Here is a 24,576-nt window from a genome sequence, read left to right on the forward strand (position 1 = left end):
TGGTCCTGAAGAAGGGAGTGAAGAAACTCAAACATTAATAGAAGAAAATTTTGTATAGAATGTTGAACATAGTTGTACAAAATAATTTGAAAATTAAATTACAAATTTAAGGTGATTTCAGGTGAAAGGCCACATTTTTCTTGTATTTGCTGTCGCCAAACTCACTACAAATATCAGACTAGGAGTGATGATCTGTATTGTAAAAGTGAAAAAGAAAATAATGATATGTGGAAGGAATTTGCAACTTAATTGTTGTTAGAGAATTGTTTTGATTTGGGTTCTGATCAGTGTATTTGTAAATATTGTTATAACAAGTTAGATGATAATAGAATGCCTGCTACAGCTGTGCATAATAATTTAGAGTTAGTTGCTATTCCTCCACAACTGACAGATCTCAATACCTATGAGTCTATTTTCATTTAGTGTATGCACCCGTTTCAGGCTATTGTTCGTATGGATCCTAAACCAAGTAAATTGCCTCCTTCAGATTTATTAAGAGGATTAAAAGGAAGAGTGGTGTATTTACCATTAGAATTAAAGAAAAATATTGAAACAATTGGTGTAGACAGTGTAGAAAGTAAACCTCTAGTTATTCGTGTTAATGGTGTGCCAACTAAGAATAAGAAAATCTGGCAGGAGTTCGTGGATGTTAGGAAAGTGCAAAAGGCAACATTGTATTTGATAAAAAACAATACATACTATAACAATGTTTATATAGGAGAAGAAATACTTTTAGAAGAAGATACTGAAACGTCAAGTTGACAGATTGAAAAAGTGGACATGGTAAGATGTGAAGAAATCTATGAACATTATAGTGTGCATCCATTTCATTCAAAAGAAGTAATGGGAAACACATTTGATTTGTTCCAAATGAAAAAGGCAAAAGGAAGTCCCATGAGTGTATGGGAAGAGAGCTTGGAAGCTCGTTGTTTTCCACAGTTTTTCCCAACTGGAAAAGGAGGACGATATGATGAACGTCCTGCGCAGATTCCTGCATCTAAATATCGGACAACAAGATTATATGCAGAAGATTCAATATTTCGACAATGTATCCCTTATATATTTCATCTTTTGTTTGAAAGTGACTTGTCTGGACTTTCATATGCAGTCAACCATATTCTAAAATCTGGAAATCTTCTGCAAAATGTATCTGCAAAAGATGTTATCGATAAAGTGCACCAGAGAGATGATCATCTAGAATCTCAGCTCATTAATTTAATGGCATGTCAGCGTGGGACTAATGAATATTGGTACTGTCATCATGGAGGACTGAAATTTATGCTACGGAACTTAGGAACTCCAACATGGTTCCTTACCCTGAGCTGTGCTGAGTATGCTTGGGATGATTTACTAGAATTTCTTCGAGAGGCAAATTTGAATATAAAAAACATTAAATACAAGACACCTGGAGAATTGTGCTCTTTGGATCCTGTTGATGTATGAAGGTTCAAACATAGATTCGAGGCTATGATGTCTTTTATCTGCAGTAAAAAAATCCTCCTCTTGGAGAAGTTGTGGATTTATTTTGGAGAAAGGAGTATCAAGCAAGAGGTGCTCCTCATATACATATGCTGTTATGGATTAAGGACGCTCCCAAATTTGGAACAGATGCGGATGATACTGTTTTGAGTTTTATTGAACAATATGCAACATGTGCTGTACCATAAAGCACAGAAGAAAACAACTTAAGAGCACAAGTGTTACGATTCCAAAGCCACCAATGTGGAAAATACTGTCGACGAAAGTACAAATCTAAGTACAAGTTCTACACCAAATGTAGTTTTGGATTTCCATGTCCTGTAATATCGAAAGGAAGAGTGAATAGTTTTATGTCATCTTTGCGACATACTATCACAAGAAAGTCTCCAAAAAAATACCTACAACGTAAGAAGAAATGAAGAGTCAAAATACATAAATGACTACAACCCAATCATTTTGTCCATGTGGAATGCTAACAAGGATATTTAGTATGTTGCGAACAATTCCATTGCTGTTGCTCGATATGTAACATCTTATATTACAAAATCAGAAAAGACAGAATTGAAAGAAATGTGGGAAGAGATTTCTCACGAGAAGACTCTAAGTAAGAAATTATACAGTTTCAAATTGAAGATGTTATTGCATTGAGAAATCGGAGCATATGAAGTCTCAGATCAGTTATCATCGGCAAGTCTATACATCAAATCTAGAAGAATCATTTGGGAGAGTCTAGGTCTTGCAGCAATGCGAAATCGGGTACTGAAATCTGTTCAAGAAATTGAATATTTAGCAGAAAAAGATCCAGAAAGTGCAGATATTTTGAAAATGAATATGTTGGACACATATTACACAAACAGAAGTTATCATCTTGAGAACATGTGTCTCTATGAAGTGCTGCAAAACTACACTTTTAAACGGAATACTACAGAGAACATCAATGATGGAAAATATGGAGTCATTGGTTCTGAAGGATGTTTGGTGAAACAATTGAAAGGAAATTTGATTAATCACAGGAAGTTGAGTTGTGACACTGCTGATAAAAGAGAAATTTACTATTTAGCCATTTTACAACTATTTAAACCATGGCGTTCAGAATTGGAATTACTTGGAGATTTCCAGAGCTATGAAGATTCCTTTAATGCTTGTAAAGATAGCATACAATGTAGTGCTTTTGCAAATTATGTGAACATGTTGAACGATGAAATTGTTCAAGAAGCTACAATTACGCTGAGTCAAGATCCACTAGGACAACGAGTTCTTGAAAACGAAGCAGCAATCGCCATAAATGAGGTGGAAACAGCAATGTATCAAGCTCAAGAAGACGTAACAAACTTAGGAAATTTGGAAGAACAACTCAATGTTGAGCAAAAACAAATATATGAGCAAGTGAGACAACAGATTGACCATGGATTACTTCATGAAAAGAAACAGTGCTCATGTATGTCATTTCAACCGATCTGAACGTATGTGAATGGACAAGCTGAAACAGGAAAAAGTTTTTTAATTGAAATAATTACAAGTTATCTACTAAACATAACTGAGTTGCACTTGTCTTGTGTTCTCAAAGCTCCAACTGGGTTGGCAGCACACAACATTAAAGGAATTACTTTACATCGTTTACTAATGCTACCAGTAGAGCATGAAAACAAATTGGAATACCACAAGCTATTTGGAGAAGCTTGCTGTGATGTTCAAGAATCTTGAAGAAAATGAAACTTCTCATTATTGATGAGGTAAGCATGATCTCAAACTTAATGCTTGACTTTGTGCATTCAAGAGTGCAGCAAGTTCTTAAAACAGAGTATGACGTATTATTTGGAGGAAAACACGTCATAGTTTTTGGAGATCTACTGCAACTGACTCCTGTAAAAGGACAACCAGTTTTTAAAACACTTGTGCATGAAGACACCAGAAAGTCTCTGGGTAGTGTTGGAAACATGAACATTTAATCATATTTTGAATACAAAAAACTCATTACAAATATGCGACAGGCAAATGATGTTGATTATGGAACTATTCTCCAAGATATAAGAATAGGGCTACTGACAGAACATGGCAAAAAAGATTTACTGACTCGATTACTTTCCAATTTGTTTCTAAATGAAAATATAGTTCCTGAGAAAATATAAATGGCAATTGCAGATAATCTGCTTAATGTCAACACTGCATGAGTGTTCTATATTCAACTAAAAACTTTTGAAACTGGAAAATGAAGAAATAATAAAAATGGAAGCCATCGATTAAATAGAACATGAAGGAATCACTATTATTTTGACCGAAAAATTGAAGACAAAATTGGATTCTTTAGAAAAATCAATATCTAAAACTGCTGGTTTAGAAAAGAATCTTTATGCATGCAGGAACTGTCGGATAATTTTAAGGTGTAATTTGGATGTATAAAAAGGTTTAGTTAATGGAGCAATGGGCAAAGTTGTGGATTTTGTTAATTATCAAATTAAAGATTGTATTGATTTCTTAAAGATTACATTTGCTCGGATTGAAGAAGTGAAACAAATTGATCGTTGTTCTGTTTGTTTTTTGCTTGTTAAAGATGTATATGTCCGTAGAAAACAGTTTCCATTTTCTCTGGCATATGCAGTGACTATTCATAAATCTCAAGGTTTAAGTGTTGACAATGCTTTGGTGAACATTGGAAATTATGTGTTTAAATAAGGTATGGGATATGTTGCTTTGTCCAGAGTCAGAACATTATCTGGTTTGTTTTTGATTGATTTTGATGATACCAAGATTACTGCAGATGCCAACTGTGTCAAAGAATACAATAGGTTAAGAAGAACATATGCTCCTAATTTAGGTCAATATCCTGTATTTGAAAAGCATGTGGTTGCTCGAAAAATAAGGTATGAGAATATCTGTACGTAAGGTGTAGAGAAGGGAAAAAAACAAGAAAATGTTGTGATTGCAAGCAAAAAGAAAAAGGACACTGTTGAAGAGATAGTTGGTTTTCAGTTTGAAAACAGTTCTGGTGTCAACTGCTATGCTAATGTAGTGTTCAATGTTGTTTTTTTTCTTGAAGGTTTGCAACAGCAAATTATGGAGAATCGGGAAAAAAGATTTTGTTCCTTGTTACATTCTCTTTATGAAAAATTGAGAACATATAAAAGTAAAATACAAAGCGTTTCTGATGTTCGTAATTTTTTGGATGTATGTTCTGATTCTACACAATTTACACAGAATGCCCAACCAGATGCCCAGAAGTTTCTAATGTATATGCTTACAGAATTGGAAAATGAAGGTGTAGACATAGAGAATATTTTTGGTCTTTGTTATAAATGGGAACATCAATGTGAAAATTGTATGTATACATGTAGCTCTAATGTAGACACTGAAAGATTTTTATATTTAACATTACCGGACTGTAAATCAGTGTCTTTCAGTAAATTAGTTAAAGCTACAAACCAAAACATGGAGTGTAGGCAATGCAAATCAGAAATGTTATCAACATTATTTATCCAAAGATATGGAAAATATATCATTTTAATGATGCAACGTTGTACAGCTGATGGCAGACAATTGGACACATTACTGAAACATTTTGTTACTACACAACCATCAATATCTGGAAGGACTTTTGTAGCAGTAGCAATAACTTTCCACAATGGTCCTTCAATAACATCAGGACATTACACCGCATATCTGAAAAGTGAAAAAGGCTGGAGTCTTTGTAATGATGGTGAGCTGGTTTTTAAACAAAGTTTGCTTTCGAATTGCCAAATTCCTATATTTTTAAAGCCAAAGTATTGAGAAGATAATTCAGCCTCTGAGAAATTTATTGTTATCATTTTATAGGATTATCATTGGTCAATTTACATAAAAATTACTTCACAAACACAATTTGGCCTCAGGGAAATGTATTTCTTTGAATTATGGACTTTTTGTTGCACAGTGTCTCTGTGTATAATTTTAAGTGGCATTATTTATAGTGTTTATAAATTTAAGTTATAACATTTTCTTAGCAGTAATCATTTTATATACGTGTGATCTGTATTATCTAGTATTTTACTATAGATGTATTATTGTTTTTTTTAAACAATCTAATTGCTTGGTTTTTTTTGCCCGCTGTTATCTGATGAATATAATTGAAATCACTGTTTCTACTGAAATTCAATATATTCTGAGAACAGCAAAAAAGGCAAATAAATTATTTTCTAAAATGTTAAAATTATGCTGTGCTGTTAAAAATGTATCATTATATATTAAAACAATTTTCTCTTTTTTTTACAGATCTTAATTTTAAAATATCAAATTTACCACCATTTAGATTATAAAAAACAACTGAATAAAATGTGTACTGTTTTTTACGTGTTTTACTGATGAGGTAAGTTTTAGTAAGTCTTAAAATGCAGAATGACTGTGTTTCCACACAGTTGAAGAAAAGGAACATGGATGGACTAGATTTCTGTCAGAAAATTGCAATGCAAAAAGGTATAAAATAGGGGACAGCTTCAGAACACCTGCTGCAAGATATATAGTATAGTACAGTATAGTACAGAATAGACTAATATGGTTCTTTTGCAGGTCTTGATAATTTCAGAATTAAAAGAAATGAAACTGTTTAATTTAAACCACATCAGTCAGTGTTTTTGTAAATGTCATATTAGGTCGCATCCCTTCCCTTCAGTAATATATAAACATGCCCTTTCAGTTCCCTAAAACGTAAGTAGTTGTATATGTACTTTGTTCTCGGTTTTCAGTACTGAAATTTACTCCTATAATAACATTTGGCGTAGCCATTAACTCTTGTTCTTATTCATAAGGTGAGGAAAAGGCATTCTGTATATCTTTTCTTTTCCATGTAAATATAATTTCATTATACACAGTACTTTGCGTTGAAAAGGTGTTCCATAGGTTTTGCTGTGCGTGTTTGCAGAGACCACTCATAAAACAAGACACATTTCCAGATTTATCATAAATCATAAATCTGGATATGTTTGTGTATGCTACACCATCCTTCTATTGGTATAACAAAGCACAACAAGGACAATTGTTTTAACTTCTCCTCATTTTTTCACTTTCAATATATGCTGCAATGCACAGCATATATTAAAGGAGAACAATGCCTTTACTGATTGTTTTTGTGCAGGAAGGTGTCCCTTCTTGCACAAAAACAATCTCCACATGACACGGACATCCTTGCACAGTGGTGCAAGGGTCCCTGTGTCACCACATGCCTGCAGTTTCTGCAGCTGAGCAGAGGGAAGCTCAGAGTTGCAACATATTTATGTACATATGTTACATCCTTGTGCTTTGGAAATACCACAGCACGCTGTAGTTAAACAGTTTATAGTGTCATGCTGCAGCACTTCTTTATAATTCTGCACTTATGCATTCACCACACATCAGAAATGTATTTTTACAGTCAGTTATGCACTACACATATATTCATCTCAACTTTCACACACTAGCATACTAGTTTAGATCTTTCTATAACCAGAGTAGTTAGTTCTAACAAGATTTTTTTTGTTGTTGTTTTGGGGGATTTTTTGAACGATTGTATTTTTTTAGTTTTTTTGAAGCAGGGGAAAACATGAGAAATGTGAAAAGAGTACTAAAAACTGGGAGGCGAGGAGAAAATAAATCTAACAATGGTGGTGGTCAACAGCTCAACACACCAAATCCACCGACTGCTCTCCATATGCTATCAGCCGTCCACATTTTACACAGCTCATTCTAAGTTTCCCAAATTGGGGACGAATGAGGTAGAGGTTGATGGTGTTGCTCCACTTGTACTCGGGCCTTCTAATGCAGCAAGGGGAGCCATCTCCTTAACTCCTCCTTTGCAAAGTTGACCGGATGCTTAGATTGCAAGTGCTTCCGCATAATTGCTGTTCCGCATGAGTACTTTTTCTTGGGGTCTCCCCTTGTAAGCACTTCATTGCATATTCGGCAAGTAACTTTTGCTGCAGTCCCCTTTTTTAAGCCTGGTGGAAAGGTGAAAAATTTCCAGACAGTGCTGGTATATTTTTGCTTTAGTGGAGGTTCAAATTCTTGCTCTGATGAGTTCTCTGAATCAGAGGATGGTGGTGGATTAGCAGCCATACTATCTTTAAATAAATCTCTTCTCCAAAAAAAAAGAGCAGCAGATCTTCTCAGGAGGTCTTTCCCTCAGAAAAGTTCTAATAAGAGTGATTGAAATGGGTGGGGTCCTATAATAGTTACAATAGGAAGTGTAATGAACCAATCAAATCTCTGTTTTTAAAGTCACATGGGGTTCCCATAGGATGCACTTAAAATGTGCACACTCAATACGCACCCTGCTTGCATCGTGCTCCCGTCCAGCGCGACTTCGCGAAATTGCATTAAAAAGTGATGTACTTTTTAAGAAAGTTTAAGAATTTTATTTTTATAACAACCTCAGAAAGTCTCTTGTCTTAATATTTATATTAAATATATAGAAATAAGTTTTCCAACATTAAAGAAATTGCGGAATCAGAACACCCACTGTGTCTGATATGCATATGACGTCATGTGCTACAGCGTGTCGTCACGTCACGTTATATGTACATCTCGCGTATGTGCCAGGTGTCGAGCGCAGATCGCATAGAAACCGCGTTGGAGAAGTCGTACCCTTCGCGCACCCTACTCGGATTCTACACAACAACCGTAAAATGGCGGACACGATTTGCACAGTAAACGAGCAGGTTGTTCTTACGGTGCGCAACTCAAAGAAAAATAATAATAATAATGTAAGTATATTATGAACAATATATAATAATGAAAAAATCTATTTTTTATGTACAAAATATGTGTAATGTAATCTAAAAAATATCATCTAAAAATAACAAGATTACAAAAATATACTTAGAAAATATAAAAAACAATAAATATATTTAAAAATTATGGTTTGAAAAATCTTTGAAATTCACAAAAAAAATTGGTTTTCCATATGTTATACTTATGAATTAGCATTTACAAAACCTTTCAAATTCACTGAAAAAACCATAGGTTTCACAGACGTTATAGTTAGGAATTAGCATTTAAAAAACCTTTGACATTCACTGAAAAAACCATAGATTTCGGACAAGTTATAGTTAGGAATTAGCATTTAAAAAACCTTAGAAATTCACTGAAAAAAACATAGGTTTCAGGGGTGTTACAGTTAGTTGGATGTCAGTGATGTCATTTGAGATGTCATCAGTGATGTTACTGACCATGTCATGGATGATGTAATATGTGACATCATCAGCAGTGGATTGCGGGCGCGCGAGTAATAGTTAGTACAACTAACTATAACGGTGGAATTTCAATGGTTTTGTACGAGTGAAATGTCCAACTAACTATAGCACCCCTGAAACCTATGGTTTTTTGAGTGAATATATATATATATATATATACATTACTTATTAACACCATATTTTTAATTGTATAATTTTTATGTTGTAATTTAATATGTTAAATTAATTACTTCTAATGCTACATAGATCAATATTTCAATATACTTCCACAAAATCTTTGCCATGATATTTTGACATTCTCCAGCACGCATACATAGGGGAAGTAGCCTCAAAGGATAGTATTTGTGCAGGCAGACACCCCTTTCTGCACAAAACTATACTGACCACACCACAAACACACCTTGCACTACGGCGGAAGGGTAACTGTGCTGGTGGTAGGCATCACAAAGAGCACCAGCGCATGGAGAGGGCAGAATTGAGAACTATTCTTTGAAGATATGACTCACTTCTGCTCTCTCCACGTGATGCAACACAATTAAACAACTTTGTTTGTTGCGCTGCGGTACACTATTTGTTAGTACATCTGGCACCATGTATTTCTATAGTGCAGCCTTGGGACACAGTCTATGTTTATACAGAAGTTGGATAAGTACCCAGTCCATAATCAAAAGCCCAAACTTCAGTCTTAAATCCCCTTGACAGCTGCCCTAGTGGGGAGTGGGATATTTATTGTACACTGAAATCCAATACCTCGGAGATCAGATGTTAACAGGAGAGAATAATAATGAATACTACACAATTTGACTATGAAAATAGTGCTAATCTGCGGGCTTGGGATGCTTTATGCAGCAAAATCAACATGTCCTGTAGTTTACTCAATGTTGTATTCAGTATACAACAACGGGTGAGTGGAAACACCGTACCACTGAAAATCTGACCTCAGCACAAACAGGGATTTGCGCAGTGTCAGAATCATCGACCCATTTGTGATAAGGTTTAAGCAGAATTTAGTTTTGACTGGTAAGAATGCAACTTGTGCTAAAGCAGGCTGGAGAGATCCTCTATATATCCCACTTTAGCATATACAGTGCTTAATTTGTGCCTGGGGTATCCAGTGCTCTGCACCAGCACTTAATTGTCAACACCAGGGGAAGTGACAGTCTGCCACAAAGTGGTGCTGTTTGGCTAATTTAGAAATGACCACAACAACAGTTACAGGTACATGCATCAAACATTTCTGCGAGCGCAAATGGTGCGATTTTGCAAAAGTCGGCAGTTTGTGCCCGCAAAAAGGGCTTCTGCAAAGCATCAACCTGTCAGCCTATTGCAATTTAAGAAATTGCAAAATATTGAGACTTCTTAAATTGCAATTGCATTTAAGGAATTGCAACTTTCGATTCCTTAAATGCAATCCATGATGGAGTCGCAAATTGTGATTTTGCTAAAAGGGGCCCAAATTACGATCAATTTGTACTTGATGGTGATTTGCAAAAACTTTGAAAAATGCACTAAAGTGCATTTTTTAAAGTTGTAGGTTACACACACACATGCCCTTGGGGCATGTGTGCGCGCAACATGCGTGCACAGATCAATTTCAGTGGTGCAACAGGGTGACCTTTTGACACCCTTGCAGCCTTGAAATTGCATGCGCAATTTGCGAGTACCTATTGGTATTCGCAAATTGTACATGCAATCTCCCATTCATTCCTTAATTGCGAGTTGCAATTTGCGAGTCGCAATTAAGGAATTTTATAGCGATTCCTACATGCATTGGCATTTGCAATTCCTTAATTGCAATTCCTTAATAATCGCAATTAAGGAATCGCAAAAACCTACATTGATGCAAGTGCCTGTTTATATTTAATTCAATATACATTAAAAATGACTATTACCTGCCGCTGAGGTGCCGGGTTTTTAGAGACCCGGTGGTGCCAGGGGACCACACCCGAAGACCTCTGGGTTCTCCCTGTTCTGGACTACAGAAACACAGAGTCTTCTAGTTGAAGTCAGAGATCGAGGTTTATTGGTTGCAACCAAGTAACATGTGTCCTAGAATTACAACAGCACGGGCTGTAAGTTCTCAGGAGACTGTTCGTTTTCACAGAACCAGCCTTCTCCTTATATACAGAAATAACAGCTGCGGGCAAGAATTCTTGAGTTTATGATATGGTTATACACATATTTCTACAATAATACAAAGAGCGAAGTCATGCTGGTCAGCACATATTTTAGATGTCCGGATCGTGATGGATTACCCCGCCAGGCCCAGAATTTCCATCAGATATCGATGAAACACCAATAAGGTCGGGTACCCTCCCATCGTAAAACTGGTCATAAACAAGAATCATGGACAGGTGTATGTGTATGGAAAACATGGTCTGTATGTAGTGAATGGTTTATGGCATGTTGTGCCTTGATGATATCTTACTCGGCCACTGGGCGAGGAGCTGCCCAAACAGGTTTGGCTGGAGGCAGTGGAGTCAGCTCGGCCAGGTCATGGGGAAGTCAGCTACGGTGGACGTGTCATTTCAGATCAAACTCGGCCTTAATCAATTGACTATATGAGGGCAAGTCATAAGATGGATGCCGTTTACAAAATGGAGTCTGAGGGTTCGGAACGGAAACCACGATTTAAGGGTGTTAGCATCATTCAATCATGACGCAAATGCATAGGGATAATGTCCTAATCATTACCGGTCCGTCGATACCAAATTCGTCATGGTACGATGATATTTTGTGATACGAGTGTTTGGACCTCGATACCGGTGGAACAGCAGGGTCCGGAATTTCAGTACCACAGACCCTCCTTTTGCCCTCATATTAGGCAATAACTCATGCTAATCTGAGTCCAAATCTGTATTGATGAATTCATGGAGATGCTGCTGTAGCATCATTCTGTTGCTCAATTCGTCCCTTGATACAGGCTTCCTTACACATGAAGTAGCACAGAGGCCACATATTGCAGGAGCGCACTGTACAAACAGACAGTACATAAACAGAACGGCCAGGATCATCCCAATGAAGATCAGAGTTTTCCATCCCCAGGCAGAGATCAGTTCCCACAGCCACCCTAGCAAGGACCAATCCCCTTTCTCCACGTGAAGGGAAACAGAGATTTTGTGTAATTTGGAGATGGCCTGGTACACTGTCAGAGCATTGTCAGGGATAAAAATGCAGCAACTAGATTGGATCACTCTACATACACCACCACGGTCTGCAAGTATGACATCTAGGGCAACCCTGTTCTGAAGGGTCATAAGTCGATCCGACTGAAGCTCGGCTGTCAAGTTGCTAAGGGCACCGGCCGTTTCAGTCATGGCGGACTCAACTATCCTCGTCAATTGTCGAATGTTCCTGCTGTTCACCATAGGCCCCCAAAATGGCAGAAAACCCTTTGCGAAGTCTCCAAACTCTTGACCCGCAGTGTCGTCTTGACTCACGACACCCCTAACTGTCCTTGTCCGATGGTAATCTGCCCCGGCCGTGTAGGTGAGTGGCAGCAGAAGCGAGATAAAGCACGTGCCCGAGAAGTCAGGGGGCAACCATGTATAGGCTTTGTCATGGCAGACGAAATAGGTGCCTTTAGCCGCCAAGAATGGAGGGGAAGTTCGGGAGGCAAACACATATGTTTCCGTGCATACGCTCTTTCCCAACTGAGCTTTGGGATCCCTGCCAATACCTTGCAGACATAAGTGACCTCGGTGGGGCACTATCCAGACTGGGGAGGATTTCTTTGTTTTCTGGCTTTTATTCAAAGAGATCCCGTATTTAGTTACATTCCAACGGCTGTAGGGAGTGAGTTCATCTTTAGGAATCGTTCGATACGTGTCAACATCCCTACTCATATTTCTTATTCCTACCACTAGTGCCTTGTTGCTGGAATCGCTCTCTGCGGAACGGGGCGGGTATGGTTCTAGGGCGAACAGGATCATGGTCTGGAAAGCCCACAGAGAACCATAATAACTGAATGGCAGGATGAAGTATGGAATGCTCTTATCTGTCGTGTGCGGCATGAGTCCACAGATCCAACAATTCGATGTGTTCATTATAGACTGGTGCTGGTGTAGGAGCTGGATGAAGGAGTTATTTACAAACTCTAGTCTTCTGGCAGACTCGTGTTCAGGAAGAGGGTGAAAGGAGTGTAAAGAAACAGTTGGAGGAGGTGTGGGCTGAGTGTTGTTTACAAAGGTGACTCGAAACGTGGATAAAGTATAACTAATCAAGAACATCGTTATGCTACATATCATCAAAATACATGTTATCAAGAATCTCCTTCTTGCCATCACAGTGCATATTTTCTTGTTAAAGTTCATGTGTCTAGCAGGTCTCTCTACCCTCGGAAACTCCATCCTCTGGTTGCTGCTTGCGGTGGGAGGTTGCTTCTGCCAAGATGTGCGCTCTATCCAGTCCGGGGTAATTCCCTCAGACCGACCAGAACCGTTGACCTAGGCGTCCCCGGCTGCACTCCTCAGACTTCAACCGCGGCCCTAGCAGCAGAACCGGATGGCGGTTCGAAAATCAAAAATGAGCTAGTTCCCTGGGCGAGAGAGCTGTAAACTCAAAAATAGTTCATGGGAAAAAGGGAAAATCGCACTAATTTGATTATGTCAGTTCCTTGGTCTTGACCTCAGATTATATCGTTCTTTCCCAGGTACGGTGTGATCTTCAAACAATGTTTCAGGTTCTGTAATGTCCAACTGCATTGACGGTGGCACAGATCCTTGCAAAATACAATTGCTCTCTTTGTCGGTCCCAGTTCCTTTTAATCGTGCATCGCTGAAGGGGACAAAGCGAGGTATGAACTCTGTCTCGGAATCAGCGACTCCTTGCCGGACCCACCGGTCATATGGAAGGGGCAGCGGGACCCTTTTGCAATGGGCGCCGTGCACCCAGTGTTTTTTTCCCGTGGACGCGTACTGCAGAGCGGGTAGATAGCAAGACCTGGAAAGGTCCGGTCCAGCGAGGCTCCTCGTTCTTTGTTCGCCTGAAGTTCCGAACTAGGATCCAGGAGCCAGGTTCGATGGCGTGGCCTGGATCGTCAGACGCCGGTGGAGAGGAGCTGTGGACCTGTTGATGTAAAGCATGCAGTTTAGTTGTCAATTCGTGCAAATAGTCAAACAGTGCGGGGTACTCTATTTCACTCAATCTCTTGGGTCTGGGCACACCCCAGATGTTAGCTGGGCGGCCGAACACGATTTCATGTGGGCTAAGTCCTAATCTGGAATGGACAATCATTCTGGTGGACAGGAGTGCTAAAGGCAGGGCGTCCGTCAATTTTAACGTGCCATTATAGCACTCTACCAATCCTGCCGATTGGGGGTGGTTTGCAGCGTGGAATTTCTGGTGGATGCCTAGACACTCACACACTCTCGTCATCACTCGTCCCACGAATTCACTTCCATTATCACTCCAGACAATCCTAGGCATGCCGAATCTAGGGAAGAATTCTTTGACAAGGGCTTTGGCAGTTGACAATGCAGTGTTGTCCTTAAGGGGGTACGCTTCTACCCACCTGGAGAAGGCGCAGACGACAACAAGCACATATTTTAGGTTATTGCACCTCTCCATGTGAATGAAATCGAGCTACAAGACCTCGAACGGGTACTTTGGAGGCGCAAAATGACCAACTGGGGTTGGATTTCCCCTACCGGGATTGTGCTTCAAACACACCATACAGTTTCTGACCAGATTCTCTGCACATTTTGGGATACCACTATTCTGCCATACTGGGGCCAACAGTTTACATATTCCTTTCACACTGATGTGCGCCATTCCATGGGCCATCGTCACCACTGCGAGCACATAGGCGTTAGGTAACATCCATCGCTGATGTTCTGACAGGTCGACCCAACAACTATTCGCATCTAATCTACCCTTGCTTTCTCTCCATTCATTCACCTCTTTCTCAGTAGCATCAGCTTGTATATATTTTACACTTTCAATGGTGTCTTCACACATACCCACATCAGGGGTCCATCTAGCAGGACCTACAACATACATCCTACTCATTGTGTTCCTTGCAGTCTCTTTCGCGACCTCATCAGCAAATGCATTCCCTCGACCAACATCATCTTGAATCTTTCTGTGTGCACTGCATTTCACAATTGCAACTTGTAGGGGCAAGGTCAGTGACTCGAGAAGGTCGTGTACTAGCTGGCCGTGTTGAATTTTTGCACCATGTGACGTCAGGAACCCACGTTCATGCCACAATCTTCCAAAACTGTGGGCTACGCCAAAGGCGTATTGGCTATCAGTATACACATTCACTCGTTTTCCTTTCGCCAACATACACGCTCTTGTGAGTGCGACTAACTCTGCTGCTTGCGCGGAATTGTGGGGGATGCGAGCTGTCTCTACAATCGTGTGTAATGTTGTCACAGCATATGCTGCAGTCGTATCCCGTTTCCAGCCAAAGTCATCGAGAAGACCGTCAACAAGCAGATGGCCGCCTTCCTCGAGACGAACAGATCCCTCGACCCCTCACAGTCCGGCTTCCGAGCCAACCACAGCACCGAGACCGCCCTCATCGCCGCCACCGATGACATCCGAGCCCTGATGGACAAGGGAGAAACAGCGGCCCTCATCCTCCTAGACCTCTCCGCGGCATTCGACACGGTCTGCCACCGCACCCTAGTACGGCGCCTCAGCAACATCGGCATCCAGGACAAGGCGCTGGAATGGATCATCTCCTTCCTCGACGGAAGAACACAGAGAGTCCGCCTTCCACCGTACAAGTCAGAGGCCTCCGAAGTCATCTGCGGCGTCCCCCAAGGATCATCTCTGAGCCCCACCCTCTTCAACGTCTACATGAGCCCCCTCGCGGCCATCGTACGCAAACACAACCTCAGCATAATCTCCTACGCCGACGACACCCAGCTGATCCTCTCCCTGACCAACGACCCCGCCGCCGCCAGAGCCAACCTGCACGAAGGGATGAAAGAGGTAGCCGAGTGGATGACAACCAGCCGCCTGAAACTGAACTCGGACAAGACGGAGGTCCTCATCCTGGGCTCCTCACCCTCCGCCTGGGACGACTCCTGGTGGCCTCCCGCCCTGGGCACCGCACCCAAACCGACAGACCATGCACGAAACCTGGGCTTCATCCTGGACTCCTCCCTCTCCATGACCAGGCAAGTCAACAACGCCTCCTCGGCGTGCTTCAACATCCTACGCATGCTACGGAAGATCTTCTGGTGGATCCCCACCGAGACCAGGAAGACCGTCACCCAGGCCCTCGTCACCAGCCGACTGGACTACGGCAACGCCCTCTACGCCGGCACCACCGCCAAGCTCCAGAAAAGACTCCAGCGGATCCAGAACGCCTCAGCCAGACTCATCCTCGACATCCCACGAACCAGCCACATCTCCGGACATCTGAGAGACCTTCACTGGCTCCCCGTCAACAAAAGAATCACCTTCCGCCTCCTCACCCACGCACACAAGGCCCTACACGACCAAGGCCCGAGCTACCTCAACAGCCGAGTCAACTTCTACGCTCCCAAACGCCACCTCCGATCAGCCAACCACGCCCTCGCCGCCGTCCCCCGCATCCGAAGAGCGACTACAGGAGGAATGTCCTTCTCCTACCTGGCCGCCAAGACCTGGAACTCCCTCCCGACCGACCTGCGCCTGACCCAAGACCACCTCTCCTTCAGGAAGAAGCTGAAGACCTGGCTGTTCGAGCAGTAGCGGCACCCCCCCCCCCCCCCCCAGCGCCTTGAGACCCTACGGGTATGTAGCGCACTTTACAAGTGTCATTGATTGATTGATCACCATTTGGCAACTTGAAACATGAACCATCAACCCATAACGCATCATTACATTCAGGGAGGGGAGTGTCCTGCAAGTCTACTCTTCCTTTTGTCTCTTCCTCTGTCCTAAAGCAGCAATCATGTTTTTCAACCTCATCTGTCTCTGCTGGAATGGGTAATAACGTAGCAGGGTTGAGTGTATCACACCTCTTTATGTGAATGTGACTTGATAACAGTGTCAATTCATAGCTGGATAGTCGAGCACTAGTTAGATGTTGTGTTTTCGTCCTGTTTAGTAGGATATCTACTGCATGTGGGACCATAACGGTCAGAGTATTATTCATGACTAGCCCAGCAGACTGTCGAATGCAGACAGCTACTGCAGCAGTGGCCCTCAAGCAACTTGGTAATGCCTTAGCTACAGGATCTAGAGTCGCAGAGAAATACGCACATGGGCGTTGTTTGTCCCCCAAAGTGTTGCGTCAAGACTGATAATGCGCAACCTTCCTTCTCATGGACATATAATGTAAAAGGCTTGCTGTAGTCGGGGTTGCCCAATACAGGGGCCGAACATAATGCCTCACGCAACTCATGGAAACTCGTCTGACAGTCTTCAGACCAAGGCAAAGGATTGGGTGTGTCTTTACGCATTAATGCCAGCAAAGGTTTGGCCAATAGTGAGAAGTTCGGTATCCATTGTCCACAGTACGATGTAATGCCCAAGAAGACACGCACTTCTCTTTGTGTCCTTGGGACACTCAGTTCTGCAATTGCCTGTATTCTTTCTGGGGTCAGTCTCCTTCCCTCCTTCGATAAGATGTGACCTAAGTAGGTTACTTCTTGTCGACAAAATTGTAATTTGGAAAGCGAGACTTTGTGCTTCATGTCACATAAATGATGTAAAACTGACAATGTCGTTTGTTCGGTGTCTGCAGCGATCAGCAGATCGTCCACATACTGAATTAAAGTTGCACCATCCTGCAGAACAATCGTGTCTAGTTGTGTTTTCAGAGCCTGACTGAATATTGATGGACTTTCACAGTAGCCCTGAGGAGCGCGTTCAAAGTGGAAGCTTCGTCCTCCTAAATTGAAGCCAAAGATATCTTTGCTCTCCTCGGCAATCGGGATGCTGAAGAAAGCGTTCTTCAGGTCAATCACTGAAAACCAATTGGCTGAAGCTGGAACCATTGTCAATAAGGCGGTAATGTCGGGGACGACTGGAAACTGTGGTACAACGATCTTATTCACTTCCCTGAGATCAATCACAAATCGGTACACAGGGGGCTGTGAAGGATCCGTACGCTTTAAGACAGGCAAAACAGGACTGTTACAAATGTTGCCTGTTGTCTCTTCGATGACATCTTTCTCGATCAGATCGTAAACGATCGCTAACAAAGCCTTTTCACACTCGTTTGATATTCTACATTGGGGAATGCATGGTAACCTAACATTAGCTTTCAACGTTATGACATATGGCGCTATTTCCAAATGACCTACGTCATTAGAACCATTCGCCCAAAGTACATCCGGTAGGGATGACAATTCAGTCGGAATATCTTCCTTTGACAAATACATCGGGGTAATCACTTTCTTACCAAGGATAAGTTGTACTCCCGAAGGAGAACAGTATAAAGTCGCATATAATCTCTTTAACAAATCCAAACCTAACAAATTTTTGCCACAACCTGTTGTAAGAAGGAGGGGTGCTTCTAATTCGCATGGGCCAACAGAAAGGGGCATGGGACTGGAGATCGGGTTTCTAACAGGGGCGCCAGAAAAACCTACTGAAACATTCATTTCGCCAGACAAAGGTGCGCCAGGAAGTTTTGAGTGCATAATAGAACTTTTTGTAGCACCAGTATCCAGCAAAAATGGCTCTGACACTCCTGATGTGGTCACCTCGACATAAGGTCCATTTTGATCTACTGGAACTGAAACAACTCCCTCTCTTTGTCCATGGCTGTCCTAGCAATTATTACCCTCATTCTCGTTTTCTGCGTAGTAGTCATCTGCATAGTACTGAGCTGACCTGGAAGACGCATTATTCTGTTGGTCAAAGCTATTCATGGAATTTTGAGGCGGAAAAGAAGTGGTATTCTGGGGGAAATTTCCACGGCCCCTACCTCTAGGAGCCTGTTGAACACCTCTACCTCTTGTACCGGAAACATCGTTTAAGCGTCGCGCAAGAGCTGGACAATTACTTTTGAAATGACCCTCTTCTTTGCAATAGGCACATTGATTCGGGCCATACGGAGAACGCTGATGGGAAAACTCGTTTCCTTGCGCGTTTCTCGAATACTGCTGTGGTTGCTGATAATTGGGCTGACTAGGAGTGCGAGGCGGATAGGCTTGCTGGAGAAGAACTTTAGTTTTTAACTCTTTAGTCTTTTTGTCTGCCTTATCTAGCTCGTCTTTGCGCCTATTTTCGTAGTACTGGGCGGTGGCTAAAATCTGCGCTGACGTGGAAACAGCCCAAGCACTCTCTGAATCTTTCAATTTATTGCAGAGTTCGGGAAGCAAATTATGTACAAATTTGTCCACAAACAATCTTTGGCCACCCTCGGTAGCCATATCCTGACCACTATGATCGACGAAGGTCTCCTCAAATCTCGTGAAAAAGTCAGACACATTCTCATCTTTCTTCTGCTTGCATGCAGATAGCTTGTCCCAATTTACACGTAATTCAGGCATTAACGTTTTCATGTACGTGATAATCCTACCGGGAAGTTCTGCTATTAAAGGCTCGGGTTTAGAACCATCGACTTGTCTAGCATCGGTAGCAGTAATGTTAGCCCATGAGTCACCTAGTTCTTGATCATGATCTGTATGACGAATTTTACTCCATAAAGGATGCGGAACAACATTCCCGAACAACATGTCTACATCCGCTAAATTCATTATACATGAGCTGGCGGTCTGTGATAACTCCTTGTAATACCCAGCTGGGTTTTTACGTGGATCAGGTAGTGTCTGTTTGAGTGCTAAAACTTCAGATCTTTTCCAGGGGACATGTACCCACACACGCTGGAAATGCGGTGGAACAGGTGGTTGTGCATTCGCATCACCTTCCCTCCAAACGGGAGGAACTTCTCTCATAGGGTATTGTCGCGCCTTTTTCCTATCTGACACATCATCTTCATACAATGATCTAGAGACATTTCCCTTACTCCTATAGGATAACAATAGATCTATTGCTTTTTCAACATCGGCACCTACAATCATGCCTTCATAGAATTTGAAACGCATACGAAATAATTCCTGCATTTTGCGTTTGGGATCGTTTGTCTCCAAATCTTCACAAAGATATACACACATCTCTTCAAATACGTATCTCTGAGTGGGTGCATCCCACTGATGGAAGACTTCAATAACAGACTGAACATCATATTTAGCAGTGTCAGTAACCCATTTGCGTGCTAACTCATTTAGCACTTCTCTTTCCTCGTAGTCGGGCAGTTGACTACGCAACTGTCTACCTGTCGTTTTAGGGGTCGTTTTAGGCGACCCAAAGAAGGGTGAGAATAGACCAGTGACAGTACTTGCCACTCTCTGTCTGACAGAAGGAGAAGCTTGCGGTGAGGCAGATGCGCCAGAAAAGACAGGCTGATGTAAAGAGGAAGTCGAAGCAACAGCAGAAGAAGTCGAAGCAGTAGCAGAGGTAGTATCAGGATTAACAGGTGGAGCAGTAGGCAAAGTTGTAGAAATAGATGGAGTATGTAGCAAAGGCGGCGGCCCTTGAGAAGGCTGCGCCGGAGAAGTAGGAACCAGCTGAAGAGGAGCTGGTGCTTGTGCAAGAGCTGCATTTCCGGCACTGGGGCGTGGTATAACAAAGCGCTTTGGGGGTGCAGTAGCGTCTAACGCATATGGGGGTGGTGAGCTTAATAAGTGGGACATTAACGGATCTTTCTCTGATGTTCCCTTTGAGTCTTGTCCCTCATGTGGTAACATCGGGTAGCATTTATCTACTACTAGTTTCTTGCTCCTAAGCATTCGTTCACTTTCTTGTTCTTCCTCATTATCCCTGTATGCAACGGCAGCTTGCACCATTGACATACCTCTTTTATTTTTCTTTGCTAATTTTATTTCTTTCTGTTTGGCTTCTTTGCGCCATAAGCGAAAAGAGTCACACATCGCCGGCCGGGCTTTCTTCTTGAACAATTTGACCTCGAGGTTGTCTAATACTTCTGAGTCAAAACTACCATATTGGGGCCATTTTAAAACACCATCCTTGCGGGTGTATTTTATCCATACTTCATTATACGTGATAGGACCTACTCCGTGCTTTATATATAACTCATATGCTGGAGTTCCAATCGGAGGAACCGGACACGAATCCTCTAATCGGGAGTCCCTACTACAACCAAGACAAAACAAGTTTCCAAGTCTGCTAAGACCAGGCATCTTCGCTCACTAGTCTAGCTTCAAACTTCAAGGGATTATCTAATTATGATATTGTCGTGAATACACGAATCCCTCGGTTTTGGTGCTTGCAAGAACCAATACAAACCGTATCTCTGGGATACCAAAACTAAGAACCAAACTAAGGACTGGGAGACGCTCCACTTATACTTAACTGAATATTGAAGATCGGTGACGTCACTAGAAGACTCGTCTATCGTTTCGCTCTACCAAGGATCACTGGGTCCAAAACAGGGCAATAGTCAGGGCAGCAGTCCTTCGTAGCCGTTGGGACGCGGGGAACCTCGCAGCAAAGACCTTCGGAACCACGTCGACATGCAGGGGTCGCTGAAGTGGCTGGCCTTCCTCCGGAATTTTCACACGAAGCTCCTCACGAACATCTGGCTTGGACCGTCACCGCTTGATATCGCCTCGAGTTGGGCGCCAACTGAGGTGCCGGGTTTTTAGAGACCCGGTGGTGCCAGGGGACCACACCCGAAGACCTCTGGGTTCTCCCTGTTCTGGACTACAGAAACACAGAGTCTTCTAGTTGAAGTCAGAGATCGAGGTTTATTGGTTGCAACCAAGTAACATGTGTCCTAGAATTACAACAGCACGGGCTGTAAGTTCTCAGGAGACTGTTCGTTTTTACAGAACCAGCCTTCTCCTTATATACAGAAATAACAGCTGCGGGCAAGAATTCTTGAGTTTATGATATGGTTATACACATATTTCTACAATAATACAAAGAGCGAAGTCATGCTGGTCAGCACATATTTTAGATGTCCAGATCGTGATGGATTACCCCGCCAGGCCCAGAATTTCCATCAGATATCGATGAAACACCAATAAGGTCGGGTACCCTCCCATCGTAAAACTGGTCATAAACAAGAATCATGGACAGGTGTATGTGTATGGAAAACATGGTCTGTATGTAGTGAATGGTTTATGGCATGTTGTGCCTTGATGATATCTTACTCGGCCACTGGGCGAGGAGCTGCCCAAACAGGTTTGGCTGGAGGCAGTGGAGTCAGCTCGGCCAGGTCATGGGGAAGTCAGCTACGGTGGACGTGTCCTTTCAGATCAAACTCGGCCTTAATCAATTGACTATATGAGGGCAAGTCATAAGATGGATGCCGTTTACAAAACGGAGTCTGAGGGTTCGGAACGGAAACCACGATTTAAGGGTGTTAGCATCATTCAATCATGACGCAAATGCATAGGGATAATGTCCTGATCATTACCGGTCCGTCGATACCAAATTCGTCATGGTACGATGATATTTTGTGATACGAGTGTTTGGACCTCGATACCGGTGGAACAGCAGGGTCCGGAATTTCAGTACTACACCGCCCAAGTCATTCTTATAGCTGGCAGGCCTATAACAGTCCGAAGTGGCATCCTTGAAGGAGTGTGATGGCTAGTAGTTGTGTTGTTACTATCATTGGCAGCATGGTAGGGGCAATGTGTGGTGCAAGATGCAGTAGCCTCCTGACGAGAGCCCTGGCACTTATTTTTTTTACAAATTAAGTGCTTCGTCAGTGTGCTTGTAGTATGAAGATTTGTACATTCGAGCACCTTCATATAAACTGCTCGGTCTGTCATGAGTATTAAGATGACCATTAACTTAATGAAGGAATTGGTACTGGATACCCTTTCAGTCAGTACTGGGTTAATACATTCCCTAGCCTTCGTGATTTTTTGAAGCCTTTTTCAACTGGTTTCCAAAGCTCACTTGGAAATTTCTTTCAGCAAAAACCCCAAAGGGAACTCTCATAGGAGAGCTAGACCTGCTGTACATTTATGTTGCTGAAATTATTTCTTCATGGAAACTAGTTCATTAGCAGTTTCACACCAGCCAAGTGCTGCATCATGTGCAAGGCATGGCTTTACATTATTGTTATTACACATTTAAAGAAAAAAAAATCGTTTTGCTTTAGAAGCAACTACTTAAAACTGAACCTTTTAGATCAGTGCTTTAAGGATGGAAATCTGCATTACTTATCGTATACATTTAATTCACTTCTGGAAAGTGTTACAGTAAATGCACATCATATTGTCATAACATTAATTGGTGAACGACATTGGGAATTATTAGACTTCTTTTTAGATGTGTGCATTTCCCTGTCAAGCTCAAAGATGTTTTATATCTTTGGCACATGCATTTTCTGCGTAAATATGAATTTAATCCAATAAGATCCCCGTAGTGACATTTACATATTTGAATTTACTAGTAACCTGTGAGCGGTCCAGAAGTCCTGAAAAGCTAAACGAGAAAACCAACAAAAATGATCTCACTACGACCGATAAAAGAATCATGCTATGAGATTTCACAAATACCGTTTAAGAAGATTATTTTCCACAAGCATTTTGAAAGTGAGACCCAGCAGGACGTGGCACGCCATCCTTCCACTGCTTATCTTTTCTGGAAAAAAAGAAAACATCAGAGTATCACATCAATGCTAAGTATATATTACCCAGATGCATACAACGTAACAGTGCTTGAATTCCCATATGTTTCTGCAAGCTGAAATAATATCCATTGTCCCAAGTCATAAATATTATGATTATTTCATTTTATGTAAAGCTTTTCCAGACGGATTGGTGTAGAATTTAAATGTGGAAACCTGGTCAGATAGGTATGAAATTGGCTGAAACAAGGTAGTGCTCCATCCCCTGTTTATATGGTTCTAAATAAATCATTTACAGGCACATGCATCAAAGCTTTTTGCGATCGCAAACGGTGCAATTTGCAAAAATCGGCCGTTTGCAATCGCAAAATTAGCTTTTGCAATGCATCAAGACCCTCGCAATTTGAGAATTCGCTATTAATTGCCAGTTCTGCAATTGCGAATGCATTTAAGGAATCACAAATTGAGATTCCTTAAATGCAATGCATTAAAGTAAAAGATTTAGCGATTCCACTAATAGGGGGCGGAAATTACCATGAAGTTGAACTTCATGGTAATTTGCAAAAACTTTGAAAAATGCTCTAAAGTGCATTTTCCAAAGTTCCATTTTGCACACATGCCCTTGGGGCATGTGTGTGTGCAAGATGTACTGATATGCAGATTTCAGGGGTGCAACAGGGTGGTCTTTTGACACTATGGCCCCCTTGAAATTGCATTCTCAATTTGCGATTCTGTAATTCAGAATCGTAATTAGAGAATGTCTTCCCATTCATTCCTATGGGTCTCTAGGCCCATAGGAATGAATGGGGAGGTATTCCTTAATTGCAACTCACAATTTGTGAGTTGCAATTAAGGAATATTTAGAAATCGCTATTTTTTAAGCGATTTCTACATGCATAGGCTTTTGCGATTCCTTAATTGCGATTCCTTAAAAAAATCGCAATTAGGATATCGCAAAAGCCAACGTTGATGCATGTGCCTGTTTGTCGAGTGTTTGGATGGCAGAATTAGCACTTTCCTCTCTGTGTTGTTGGTTTAATATCGGAGCTCTATGACATGACACATCTGCTTTTACACTTGAGTAGTGTGCTGGTTGTAGAGGCAACTGTACTTATAGAGGGTATAGACCTTATGACAGCTATGACTTATGAGAGTCCTTTAGGTGTTCTTCATTATGACATTGTTTGGATAAAGAAATTGCAGGGAACATCAGACCTGATGGAGCGGGTTTTCGATACCTTAATCTTCTGGTGTAATCATTAGACAATCCCCAATACTTATCGTATGTGTGTAAAGGAGCGATCATCTGCATCAGTCCAATAACATGCAAATAATTATTGG

The sequence above is a fragment of the Lissotriton vulgaris genome, chromosome 10 (assembly GCF_964263255.1).
Source record: "Lissotriton vulgaris chromosome 10, aLisVul1.2, whole genome shotgun sequence".
Taxonomy (NCBI): domain Eukaryota; kingdom Metazoa; phylum Chordata; class Amphibia; order Caudata; family Salamandridae; genus Lissotriton; species Lissotriton vulgaris.